Genomic DNA, 13,602 nt, shown 5'->3' with positions numbered 1-13,602 from the left:
ATATCACAACAATTATATTACTTTCTTGCAAGTTAGTCTTTTTAAACAATTCATTACTTTCTCATATTGTATTATAGTCTTTAGTTCTTTTTTAACACAGTGATCACCACTTATCAAGGCCCGGAAGCCACTCAGGGATAAGGGTCACTGCAAGTACTTTACGTTAGTGTGGAGATTTGATGAAGTGTTTACTTAAGGGAGCGGTACATTAGGAATTTGTTAACGTTGGACTTGAAGACATCCAAGTTGTAGGCAGGTTGGAGGCAGACAGACGGAACAGAGTTCTTCCACAGGCGTGCGGTTCTAAGAAAGAAGCTTTGTTCATGGAATTCACGTTTTGATTTAGGCACAGATAAAGAGTGGGGACATTTTTCACAGTGGATTCAGCTAGACGGGTGTTTTTCATGAAAGATTGGCGAGAGGGGACCAGAGATTGGAGAGCAGACGAGCACCTGCCATGGAAATAATGATAAAACAAGGATAGGCTCGCAACGTCTCTTCTGTGGGAGAGATGTTGACGGGTAGAGAAAAGGGCATCCCCCAATAAGCCACGAAGTCTATTTTGTACTCTGTCAAGGCAGGATAGCCTGTTTTTAGCAGCTCCTGCCCAGATATGGCAACAGTATTCCATCCTTATGAAAATATTTATTAAATTCGAATTCTTTAGATATTTTCCAATTGAGTTTCTATTTCATATTCACCAGTAAATAAGAATACTTACATATTGTCAAAAATATTGATTTTACCTTTTTATATTACTTTTAGTTCTGACAGATCAAGGGGCTGCCTTCTGAAGCTAACACTTGATGTTATGATGTAAAATTATGCGAGGGCTATTTTAAGAATAGACGCTGTTCCATTGATGACTGCTATTTGTATTTTGTTACAGCTTGGTCTTCATGGGGTTGCTTCTAAGTATTTCTGAAGATACTTTTTTATTAATCCAGGTGTTCGAATATTTTGTTATCTTTTCTCGTTCAGCTCTATTAGGGTCAAACCCATTTGTGATTGTAATATCAATAATGATCGCAGTTCTTTCGGACTTGTTCCATATTAAAATATCTGGCATGATGGCCTCGTCTTTTATGTATCTGCTGTTGGTATGTCTTTGTAATAGAACATGGTCACTTTCCAATTTACTGTTATCAGAAGTGGTTCATGTTTCCAAATATTGCTTTTCTTTGGTGAGAGTTCTCATATGAGTCAATAAATTTGATTTTACAGAAAAACAATATCCAAAAACTTCACATGAATAGAGGTTTTCTGTCTTTGTTTTATTTTACTTCAGTCGAAGTTCTCAGGAATCAAGGGGCTCACGACCTGGGGCTAACACTTGCAGTCATATGAGATACATAGATATTGGAATGTTCCATTAAAGTTCTTTATCTCTCGAGCACTGAGTTAGTAAAGAAATTGAGAACATAATTTATCTAGTCTGGTGAAGTGCTGGATTCGTGCTCTTACTTGAGGTAATATCACTTGCAGAAGGTCCAAAATTCCTCGATAAAGCTGGGGGCAGCTGTACAGAGGAGATCTTATTTGGCAGCGAATACTATGTGGTTTTGAATATTTGGTCAGGGTTTACTTCTATGGAAAATGTATCCTCATGCCAGGTTGTTCTGGCAAACCCCTGTACAGAGAGACCTTAGACACTCGAGGATAGTGTCTAGTAGGTATTCAAGGCATTAACGATGATTTTTGAGAACAAGAATATCCACAAACTTCACATGAATGTGGTTTTCCTCAGTATGCGTTCTCATATGTCTCACTGAATTTAATTTATCAGAAAAAGTATATCCATAAAATTCACATGAATGTCGCTTTTCACCATTGTGCGTTCTCATATGTTTCACTAACTTTGATTTTACAGAACAAAAATATCGATGACTTTTCAGAACAAGAGTATTCACAAACTTCACATGAATGTGGCTTTTCTCCAGTGTGAGCTCTTATATTTCACTAACGATGATTTTAAGAACATGAATATCCACAAACTTCACATGAATGTGGTTTTCCCCAGTGTGAGTACTCATATGTACCACTAACTTTTACTTATCAGAATTAGTATATCAACAAACTTCACATGAATGTGGCTTTTCACCATTGTGCGTCCTCATATGCTTCACTAACTTTGATTTTACAGAACAAAAATATCCACAAACTTCACATGAATGTGGCTTTTATCAAGTGTGAGTTCTCTTATGTTTCATTAACGATGATTTCACAGAACAAGTATATCCACAAACTTCGCATGAATGTGGCTATTCCCCAGTATGCGTTCTCATATGTCTCACTAACGATACTTTCACAGAACAAGAATATCCACAAACTTCACACGAATGTGGCTTTTCCCCAGTGTGAGTTCTTATATGTCTCACTAAATTTGATTGATCCGAACAAGAATATCCACAAACTTCACATGAATGTGGCTTTTCCCCGGTGTGTGTTCTCATATGTCTCACTAACGTAAATTTTTTAGTAAAAGAGTATCCACAAACTTCACATGAATGTGGCTTTTCCCCAGTGTGAGTTCTCTTATGTTTCATTAACGATGATTTTTGAGAACAAGAATATCCACAAAGTTCGCATGAATGTGGCTTTTCCCCAGTATGCGTTCTCATATGTCCCACTAAATTTGATTTCATAGAACAAGAATATCCACAAACGTCACATGAATGTGGCTTTTCCCCAGTGTGAGTTCTCATATGTATCACTAACGATGATTTCACAGAACAAGAATATCCACAAACTTCACATGAATGTCGCTTTTCTCCAGTGTGAGTTCGCTTATGTTTCACTAACGATGACTTAAAAGAACATGAATATCCACATACTTCACATGAATGTGACTTTTCCCCAGTGTGAGTTCTCACATGTCTCACTAACTTTAGTTTATAAGAACAAGAATATCCACAAACTTCACATGAATGTGGCTTTTCCCCAGTGTGAGTTCTCATATGTATCACTAACGATGATTTCACAGAACAAGAATATCCACAAACTTCACATGAATATGGCTTTTCCCCAGTGTGAGTTCTCACATGTCTCACTAACTTTGATTTATAAGAACAAGTATATCCGCAAACTTCACATGAATGTTGCTTTTCTCCAGTGTGTGTTCTCATATGTCTCACTAACGTTAATTTTTTAGTAAAAGTGTATCCACAAACTTCACATAAATGTGGCTTTTCCCCTGTGTGAGTACTCATTTCTGACTAGCAATTGTGTGTAAAACAAGCATATAAACCTAATATGTTTAGCTTATTTTTCAAAATTTTCTTAAGTATTTTTATATACTTTACACTAAACATTACCGTCAATTTTATTTCAATTTTTATTATTAGTCTTTTTCCCAGTGCGTTCTAATAGGTATCACTTACTTTGACTTTTCAGATTAAGAATATCAACACACTTCACAAGAATGTGGCTTTTCCACAGTGTGAGTTCTCATATCTCATTAACGATGATGTGTAAGAACAAGAATATCAACACACTTTACAAGAGTATTGTTTTACACCAGTGTGAGTTCTCATATTAAACTAATGATTATTTTATAAAACAAAAATGTTCATACAATTCATACGAAAAAAAAGGTTTTCCCTTTTATTCCAATTTTACAAATCAGTTTGTTTAAGATGCGGATGTATCATCCCACAAGATACCAAACATTTCACGTTTTTATAAGAAAATCAAACAATTCATAAAAATGTAACTTTTTATAGTTTGATTTTTCATTAGTCAAAACTTTCTATTCGATATCTTATTATTTTATTTATTCAAAATTAACAGATATTTCATCATTTCAAGATGTGTCACATTTTCAAAACTATTTTATAACATTCGTAAATAGTAGTGACCATTATAAGAAACGTTCCCACTGATGTCGCTTTACTCTTCAAATAACGTAATTTTCTCCATCAAATAATGTTTAAAGAAAATCGTATTCATCAAAAATCAATAATAGGGTCCAATCAGGAACATCTGCAAAAAATGAAATTCAATATTTTTAGTATTTGTTTTGATGTATTAGTATTGTTTATTGTTAATGTTATTGATTTAAGTAACACCCTACATTAACTTCATCCAAAATATCATAACCGTCACGTTAAAAATAAGTACTTTCTAACTATAAACAGAACCAGTAAATACAGGTATTGCTTAGAATATAATCTAGTTGAAAATATATATGTACTTTTTATGATTCAAATCAAAATGCGCTTTTATTCAACAGTTCTTTTAATATGTGTTTGTTTAATGTCTAAAAATGTAATTTAGTAGAAATCCTAAAATGAAATTCTATACATTTCACTTTTTTAATTGCAACTAGCAAGGCCGCACAGCGTTGCTCAGGATCGTATAAGACAATGGAAAAAATTTTCAACATACCTAATTAGTTTAGAAGTGAATCCAATATGTAGAAATATAAAAACATATACACACAATTAAAATTCATAATGATCGGTTAATTAATTTAGGAGTGATTCCAATACATAGAAATATATAAGTGTTGTGGGGGTATCACCCATCAAATGGACTGTTGTATCCATTATATAAACCATAGACCTTTTGATCCCAGGTGTGGATTAAACACCAGATCGACCCTCGCCTGCTCGATGATGTTTGCTACTCTTTTCAGTTGTAACCTTTTTACGTTGTTGTTCCAGTAATTTTAAACTCTATTCCGTGGTTCTTTTGTCTTTGTTGCTTATTGCAAGCCATAACACTGGCAACATTGGATTCAGAGAACGTACTCACGTTTAAAAATAGTGTTCTAAAAAATTAAACACTGACGACTTTGGATTCAAGGAGCATACTAAAATCGAAACCAGTAACGACATAGAAAAAAATATTCGCATTGAAATAGTATTCTAAAAATACTAACGACGTCTGAGTCAAATGTAATCAAGCCTAAAGAAGTGTCTAAAGACTTGCAACTGAAAGGTTCACGGTAACTAAAAAAAACAAAACGCAGATCATTACAAAAAAAGAGTTCAAAAGAAAAAAGTTTGCCACAAATTTCAAAGATAATGCTGTACTTTTGCAAAAAAAGGTTCGTCGCGACTTAGACAGGTAAATGTTTATACTTTTGGAAAAAGAATTCGTCACTTGTTCTTTTCACTGCTAAAATCGAGGTTATTTTTTTTCTCTGGAGAAAAATATAAACTTGATTTTTTTCTTTAGACAATGAACTTTTTATATATTTATGTTTTTTCTGTTCGTTTTATTGTCCGGGGGAAGAAACAAGAAAGAATAAAACGGTTTTGTTAAATTAAGCGAACGTTTTGAAATTGCTAATGCTGACAAAGCAAAATGGACGAATTGAAAGTAGTGTTGGAACATTTGACCAAGTTGCATATCGATGCCGCAAAGCATCAGTCACAAGTCGAAAAACACTGGACTGAACATCAAATAGAAACGGAAGAACAGCAAAAGGAAGTTCAAAAACAGTTAGCCAAACGTCAATTACGAAAAGAGGAATTGCTTACAGAAATGGTTAAGAATAATGTGAACGCAGAAAGCAAGTCAGCGTTTTCTCAGAATACAATATGGACCACGATAGACAATTTTAAATACGAGGAAGAGGAAAACTCATTCACAGTGTATTTTCGGCGTTATGAAGATTTTTTTTTAATATTGACTGCAGCAACTGGTCTGATCAAAAGAAAACCAGACTTCTTCTACGAAAATTGGAAACGGCTGAGCATGATAAATTCGTGGATTACATCTTGCCTCGGAAAACAGCAGATTTATCATTCAATAAAACGGTAAATTTGTTAACAGAACTTTTCTCATTGGAAACGTCTCTTTTCCATAAGCGTTGCAGATGTTTGAATGTGGTAAAAGATGATAATGACGATTTTTCACCTACGCAGCTGTAGTGAACACACACTGAGATGACTTCAAGTTGTCTGAACCAACAGCAGACAATTTTAAATGTCTTGTATTTGCGCAAGGGTTTACCTCCGGAAAAGATGCAGAAATCAGGTGCAGAGTGGTTACAAAATTAGAAAATGAACTGAACTTAACGCTTCAAAAATTGACTGAGGATTGTCAAAAAGATGCCATTTGTGCAATAAGATCGGTCATAAAAGTTCGTACTGTAGGAAAACTCAGAATAAAAGCCGTGTACATCAAACCAGAACTAAGGACGTCAGTTAACATTTTCGTCAAGGCTATTAAATTCCAATTAGACAGTGAATCGGATCTTTCAATAATAAATCTCAAAACGTAGAAAATATTACGAAAGCCGACTATGTTAAACACTAACAGAACGGTGACGGCCGTTAATGGTATAAAAATTCATTTTGAAGGTGAATTAATTACAAACGTCACTTTACAGAGGAAAACAAAAAAACTAACTGGCCTGTGGAGAGGTTATAATGAGGCGTTTCGACCTGCAAAATTTGCTTTGTCTGGATCAAACACACAGACACAGAACAAGCTGTGTGCAGTAGCACACACACATAGAGCAGAGCACGTGCAAACATAACATAACTTTGACACGCGTATACTTCCGGTGATCTATGACATAACCTTCTGTTTACGTCCTTTTTCTCTCGACACCAAGCCATGCACACGATAAACCACGCGCTTCATAAGCATGCACTTTGAGAGCGACAGCAATAACATAGGGTAGGCTTGTATATTTTTCACATAAATATTGTTACTTGTAAGATGCATACACATAGAACACACAATATGAACAATTCAAGACTGTCATATTTAAGCTATATCTAACTCAGTAAAATATGAACTATAACCTCTACTTATGCACACTTCCACAGACGTCAACGCGTACAAGCCACAAACACACGTCCTTGCATGACTACCCAATTATTACACCGATGTAGAAACTTTACTTTGCTTTGTTCTAAATAAATAATGTAATTTTATATATATACTGGTATAATGGCTTTCTTTATTGTTAAGTCGTTAACATGCATTATATAGCCTCGCAACAATGTACAAAAATAGCCACAGATTTAAGTTGAAACCTGGCACACACCAGTGTTTAAAAAGAAATATAATGTTTCGTTCATTTCTATGAACAGAATAAATCAGCAACTAGAAAGATTAGAAAGCATTTGTATACTGATTAAAATTGAATATAGTGAGTGGGCTGCTCCGGCAGTTTATGTAAAGAAAAGATCCAGGGACTTTGCAATCAGACTCAACAGGTCCTTAAAAGATTTTCTCTATCCATTACACAGTCCAGAAGAAGTGTTCACGAAATTAAATGGCAGCAAGTTTTTTTATAGATCAACCTAAGCAACACTTACCTACAGATTCAGTTGAATACAAGATTATGGATTTAAGATCAAAGCAGATAAATGCGAGTTCTTTTTACTAATAATTAAATACCTGGGTCAAATAATCGATAAAGATGGCAGACGTCCAGACTCAGATAGGGCGACCGCTATTAAAGAAATGCCGGCACCAGTAAACATAACTCAATTGCAGAGTTTTTTAGGTTTGGCACATTATTGCCAGGGGTTCATCCCAAATATGCACAAATTGCGCGCACCACTTAATGAATTGCTGAAAAAGGATAAGGCTTGGGAGTGGAGAGAAGATTGTCAGACATCATTCCAGGAAATAAAAAGAATCCTGATTTTACAACTATTCCTAGCGCATTTCCACCCGTAGTTGTACATAATAGTAGCTAGCGACGCTAGTCAATATGGCATCGGGACGTGCATGCTACATCGAATGCTGGATGGCTCGAAACAGCCTATTGCTTTTGCAACATGGACTCTCTTGCCAGCGGAAAAGAATTATTCTCAGTTCGAGAAAGGGGCCCTAGGAATTATATTTGCAGTTTCAAAATTCCACTGGTTTTTGTACAGAAGACATTGTTTTCTACAAACCGACCACAAATCGTTGATATCTATTTTTTGATAAAAAAAGACTTCCAACATTCATTGCAAACTGACTATTTAGATAGGGAATTATTCTGCTGAGCTATAATTTTACAATTCAATTTCTCCCCTCAAAACAACTAGCCCATGCAGACGGTCTATCGAGGCTGATTTCTGCCAAAATGTAACCTTTTGAAAATTCAGTAATCGCAGCACTACATATTAATAGTGATGTAAAAACCATAATAAACAATATTATCCGCGAACTGCTGATCACACTTCAGAAAATTAAGTCAGAATCTCTCAATGATAATTTTATTCAAACTACGAAGCAGAAATTAGCACTGGATGACACCAGTTCAGACATTTTTTCTGGTTGCGATGAAATACTGTTATACAGTGAAAGGGTTATCATCCCCCAAATCCCTCAAAAAAGAATTCTCAATGATTTTCACATGGGCCATCCAGGAATAAACAGAATGAAACGCCTAATGAGAAGTTTTGTTTATTGGCCAGCTATGGACTAAAATATTACCGACATGGTGAACAGATGCAAAGGCTGTGCTTTAGCTGGAAAAGCACCACCAATAACATATAAACCTTGGCCTGAGGCTGAACAACCATGGTCAAGGATCCACATCGATTATGCGGGACCTGTGGAGGATTTTTACTACCTGATAGTAGTTGACTCTTACTCTAAATGGCTAGAGGTATTAAGATGCAAAAAACCGACCCCGGCAACGACAAATTTTTTATTGGAATTGTTTGCTCGGTAAGGCGTTGTAGACTGTTTGGTTAGCGACAACACTACACAGTTCACCTCAATAGAGTGCAGAGAATTCTGCAAGACGCATCAAGTCAAGCATATTACGACACCTAAGTACTAGGCCAGAAGCAACAGCCAGGCCAAATGCTTCGTCGATATGCTTAAAAGAGCATTAAAAAAGGCGTCCGGTACACCGACAGAAAAGTCCCTTCAGCAATTTCTGCAGGTTTAGAATCACGAGAAATCCGAACAAACAAGATTCGTGATCCCCAGCAGAAATCATGTTTGGATGGAAAATAAAATCCGTATTTGATAAACTATTACCCAAACACATAATACGCAACAGAACCTCTACAATTCCTACAAAACTATTTAACAGCGGAGATAACGTGTATTTTAGACAGTTTAAAAATAACATCTTTTTGGGAACAGGGCACGATCTTACGAAGAATCGGCCATGTTACATACATCATTCAGCGCCCAAAGTTCCAACATAAGAGGCACTTGAACCAAATCAGGAAACGCTTCTACAAGTATCAAGAAGAACCACCGCAGGACGTCAGTGAGGTGATTAAAACTGTGTATTACTGTTTTGACATAGACCCTCCAAAAGGGATGTCAGAACCGAGATGCTCCAGCAGAAAGAGGAAGCGCACAGCTCCCTTGGTGGTCTGCTCCAAAAGGAGGAAATACTGATTTTAACAACTGCGGAAATCAGCTCGGGAGGGAGGTGTTGGGGGATCACCCTCCAAATGCACTGTTCTCTCCATTATATAAACCATAGACTTTTGACTCAGGTGTGGGTTAAACACCATAGCGAATGCAATACATACAAATATATAAACATATACAGATAATTAAGATTAATAATGATAGGTTAATTAGTTTAAGGGTCTATCCAATACATAGACATATATAAATATTTACACACAATTAATATTCATAATGATCGGTTAATTAGTTTAGGAATATATTATATAATTTTAGGTTTTGATTACTTTTATGTACGTCATGGGCAAGATTTCTTTTGTTTTTCATATGGGTACTATACTGTAAAAATGAAGAAACTCGATACGTTCATGTAATTTTCTGTTGTGTTACATTTTCTGTACACCAGGGTTAAGAATTTGTTTGTTTTGGTACCTGGGTGCTATAGTGAAGAAGCATCTTATTTCTCATATGTAATCATACTACTTGAATATTAAACGTGATTTTCGGTTTTAATAACTTTAATGAATGTTACAGGATAGATTTGTTTGTTTTTTCATGAGTACTATACTACACAAGTACCTTATACTTTGATAGAATTTCTTATACACATAAATACATTATAAACTGATTATTGTATGTGATTTTTGGAATATGATAATACAAATATACAAACATATATAATACATTAAATTTATAATGATCAGTTAATTAGTATAGGAGTGAATCCAATACATACAAATATATAAGAATATACGTATACTAATCATTCATAATGATCGGTTAACTAGTTTAGGAGGGATTCCAATAAATAAAAATATATAAAGATATACACATAATAAAAATCGATAATAATGTGTTAATTAGTTTAGGAGTGATTCCAATACATACAAATATATACACATATACACATAATTAAAATTCAAAATGATCGGTTAATTAGTGTAGGAGTGGATCCAATACATAAAAATATATAAAGATATACAAATAATTAAAAATCGTAATGATCGGTTAATTAGTTTAGGAGTGATTCCAATACATACAAATATATAAACATGTACACATAATAAAAATTCATAAGGATCAGTTAATTAGTTTAGGAGTAGACCTAATACATAAAAATATATAATCATATACACATAATTAAAAATCGTAATGATCGGTTAATTAGTTTAAGAATGATTCCAATACATAAAAATATATAAACATGTACACATGATAAAAATTCATAAGGATCGGTTTATTAGTTTAATAGTACCTATTTACTATGCCTCCCCACAGGACAGAGTTAGACACCAGGGTCGTTTTTTAACGTGGAGAAGAGGTACAAAAATAAAAATTGTCTCAGTCGTGAAGGATTTCTTCTCCACCGAAAGAGAACAAGAAATAGAAGTGCAGCATCTGAAGAACAGATACTAAACTTTGATCTTGTCCCGAATTAGTTTAGGAGTAGACCCAATACATAAAATTATATAATCATATACACATAATTAAAATTCATAATGATCTGTCAATTAGTTTAGGGGTGAATCCAAGACATAGAAATATATAAATATATATATATGTAAACACTATTTTCGTCTCGGATTTTCCTTATTTTTATGTTGTGTAAAAAATTGGTAAGAAATATTAGCTTCTTTTGAATGGTAAAAAAGATCGGATGACAATATTAAATTAAATTACATTTATACAGTGTTGCATACAGGAGGGGTTTAAAAGGGATATTTTTGCAGTACAGACCCGTTTCTTCTACCTTAATACATTTAATATTTAACACATTAATCATTAAAAATAACATGTACATTTAGTTTGAAAATAGATATCGTTCTTGAAAACAAATATTGCAGGGCTCTGTTTTATCATTAAATTTCATAAATATTGTCCAACAAAACTGAACTGTTGGTTTAATTCTACAGTAGATAAACTTCTGTTCACATTACCCGACTTATCGATGCCCACCAAACGAGTCACTTTCACTGATTATTCGTTTAAAGAGGTACATAAGTTCAAAACTTTTTCTCACAACATTCTCACAAACATCGATTCATTATTTATCTTTTCTTTTTCGTGTGTTCAATCAACACACACGTTAAAATGACAACAATATAAAATAAGATTTATTATTTCTTTCTATGCTTAAATAAAACAATTTTATGAACTTTTATATTCGTCTTCGCCTCAACGCTGATTCTGACAACTTTTAATGTTTTTGTTTACGTTGAGGTACTAGAAAAACGTTATCCTATTCACCATCGCAACATTGGTGACACTCTCCGTTAATCTGGTCCCTCGTTGTAACATGTTAAAACAATTAAATATTAAAAAAGATTTTTGTGCTCAGTTGTCTAACACTTTAACCAACTTTGAATTAAATTATTTTGTATATGATAATTATTATTATTATTTTCAGAATTCATAAGTTTTACTGAAATAAACACATTTTGGAAAAAATTTAAATGTCAGATTGAAAAAAATATTTTAGATTTTTTTTTTAAATGAGAAACTCATACTTTTTTTACTCACGTATGTTATAAAGCATGGTGAAATGAATATTTTTCATTTGATCGCAATAAAAATAAACTTATTTTAATGTTTCAGATTATTTTAAAAGTTATTGGATGTATTTTATTTTAAAGTGTACGAAAAAAAAAAAATAATAACTTACCTTTTATTCCAGGAATTCAATACGAAAAAAGTGGGATGAATTCGTTTTGTTCTATTGTCTTCAAAACAGAAAATTTGTTTTGTTTGTTTGGATTTCTTTAGTAAATTGATACAACTTTTGTTTTGTGTGTCCAATTCATTAAGAAATAAAATATATGAAAATATAAAAGAATCAAAATTAAAAGATGAAAAACACGACTTAAACGTGAAATCATTTAAAGAGAAAATCAACTGTTAAAGAACAATGTTTTTAGGTCATCTTAACACGGTGTAATCATTATTTCGTTCCTCCTGTAAAAATGTCCGTTCATTAGTTAAAAATGTGCAATTGTTTTCCAATCATTATTAAAGTCTATTGAAAAATGAAATAAATTATATCGATGCTTAAAATTAAAATAATTTTAACATTAATAAAGCAGCGTCACACTTTAAGCCGTGAGTTTTTTTTTCTTTTTACATTTAAGGTAAAAAAAAAAGTAATTAAATGAAGTCAAAATTGGTAATGCGGAATATTCATTCATTGTAATCATCGCAAAATACCGGAAGTTCCGGAAAAAAGACGGTTACAACCAATTTCGCGTCCCACGATTAAAAAATTCAAAGTCATCGTCTGTTTCTTTTCAGTGTTAAATTTAAATGTAATAAATAAGAATAAATCAACAAGTTTCTTATGTAAAGTATGTTTATGAACTCACATTAACGAGACGTTTGGAATTGCAGTTTTTTGGAACTAGCAATTCTGTTCTTTAAAATAAATAATAATAAGGCCTTAAGATTCATTCATACCAACTAGCTAAGGGACTGATACACTATCATGGGATGTTCTTGTTTGTTCTTATAGTTGGCGTATGCCATGCCTAGGCAGGGAACATGTATTCGAGCCTGTTTTGTGTGAATGTGCATAAACTAGCTGTGTCTATCCACCTACGACTGAATACCAAGAGGGATAGCCTCCTTCTATCACATCTTATTTTGATTTTAAGTTGATGTTTAAAATACGAAATCAGATAGTAATGAGAGATTGGATCCCCCTCGCTCTATCTCTATGCGTGATGTCCACACAACTAGTCTAGCTACACCTAAGATTGCTAGGAACACCATTCGTTCCTCCCTAAGCCACAGCGGATCTGCGTTGTAGACAACAGCTGCTAGATCAAGGCACGTCACCTGGTTGGGAACGATGCGAGCCGTGACCTCGTTGACATACGCCCAGTATTCTTGTAGCTTGGAGCACTCAAAAAAGCATGTTCCACAGTTTCCACGTGATTCCCCTCGCACCGAGGACAATTTGGGTCAATTTCATCGTTGTACTTGTGACGCCTACCATTAAGGACAGGCACGTTCCTAATGAATTGCCAGGTCAGAGAAAACTCGGACTTGTTGAGGTAACCCCGGCCTGGCGCTCAATTCCACAAAGAGCCCACCTCCCCATCTAACAGCCACAGCCGCTCCCCTAGTGGGCCGACGTGGTCACCTCCACTAACTCCCTGTAAAGTGCCCTTTTAGGCCGGGCAAGGTCACTGGACCCCGGCAACACGCTGAGCGCCTCTCGGCATTCGTTGTAGAACCTCAACTGCTTTCTCGGTTTGCATTTACTTTCGACCG

The 13,602-nt window shown here is 34.3% G+C and overlaps 1 long non-coding RNA gene across 1 annotated transcript; it reads right to left on the bottom strand.

Annotated features, from left to right (window-relative positions):
* Window positions 1-3,571: 3,571 nt before the first annotated feature.
* On the bottom strand, window positions 3,572-12,262 carry LOC145271343 (uncharacterized). Its single transcript, XR_013865828.1, has 2 exons — window positions 11,999-12,262; window positions 3,572-3,981 (listed from the first exon to the last, which is right to left on the bottom strand). It is a non-coding gene; the product is annotated as an uncharacterized LOC145271343 (long non-coding RNA).
* Between the last annotated feature and the right edge of the window lie 1,340 nt (window positions 12,263-13,602).

Source organism: Euprymna scolopes, chromosome 46 (assembly GCF_053919585.1).
Source record: "Euprymna scolopes isolate OS-2025 chromosome 46, ASM5391958v1, whole genome shotgun sequence".
NCBI lineage: Eukaryota > Metazoa > Mollusca > Cephalopoda > Sepiida > Sepiolidae > Euprymna > Euprymna scolopes.
This window is presented reverse-complemented; position numbering and strand designations above follow the sequence as displayed.